Below are 1,188 nucleotides of genomic sequence, written 5' to 3' on the forward strand. Positions count from 1 at the left end.
GGCTGGTGGGTTTGAACCGCCAGCCTTCTGGTTAGCAGTCAAGTGCCTTAGCCACTATGCTACCAGAGCTCCCCTATAAGAACTATAGCCTTCTCTAACCTGAAACCAAAAAACTAGATGGTGCCTGGCTGCCATTACCAACCATTCTGACCAGTCACATAATAGAAGGTCCCAGACAGAATGGGAGAAAAATGTAGAACAAAACTCAAATTCCTAGGGGGGAAAAAAAAAGAGAATTATTGGACCAAATCTATCACCCTAAGATAAGCTTTAAATTTGAATTTCAAGCTATTTCCATAAGCCAACTTTCAGTCAAATAGTAAATTGCCTACACAAAAGGAGAAGGGAACCAAAAAGACTCACTACAATAAACTAACAAAGAGAGAAACAAGCACTGCTAAAGGGCAAACAAAAAGGAGGCTCAAGGCACACACAAAAAAAATAACAAAATGGCAGAAGTAAGCCACTTCTTATCAATAATTACAGTGAATATAGTTGGACTAAATGATCCAATCAAATGGCAGAAAGTGGCAGAATGGGTAATCCAACTACATGTTGCTTACAAGAGACATGCCTTAAACCCAAGGACACAAATAGGTTAAAAGTTATAAGCATGGGGGGAGAAAAATCCAGGCAAATAATAACCAAAAGAGAGCTGGGGTGGCAGTCTTAATATAAGATAAAGTAGACATTAAGACAAAATCTGTCAGAAGAGATAAAGATGGGCACTATATAGTGATAAAAGGATCAATTAGTCAAGAAGATTTAACAACCATAAATAAATATGCATCCAACATTGGGGCACATAAATATATAAAACAAACACTGATAGAATGGAAAGGAGAAATAGGTAGTACTACAGTAACAGCTGAAGACTTCAGTATACCACTGTCAGTATTAGAACATTCAGAAAGAATATCAACAAGGAAACAGAGGACCTGAATGACACTATAAGCCAACTAGATTTATCAGACGTATATAGAACACTCCACCCCAAAATATGACAATATATATTCTATTCTAATGGACATAGATATTTCTTCAGGATAGACCACATGTTCTGGTTACCTAGTGCCGCTCTGACAGAAATACACCACAAATGGGATGGCCTTAACAAACAGGAGTTTATTCTTACAATTTGGAGGCTTTAAGTCCAAGTTCAAAGTGCCAGGCTCTAGGGGCTGGGTG

This window comes from Orycteropus afer, unplaced genomic scaffold (assembly GCF_000298275.1).
Source record: "Orycteropus afer afer isolate SDZICR_OR568_19922 unplaced genomic scaffold, OryAfe1.0 scaffold00031, whole genome shotgun sequence".
Lineage (NCBI taxonomy): Eukaryota > Metazoa > Chordata > Mammalia > Tubulidentata > Orycteropodidae > Orycteropus > Orycteropus afer.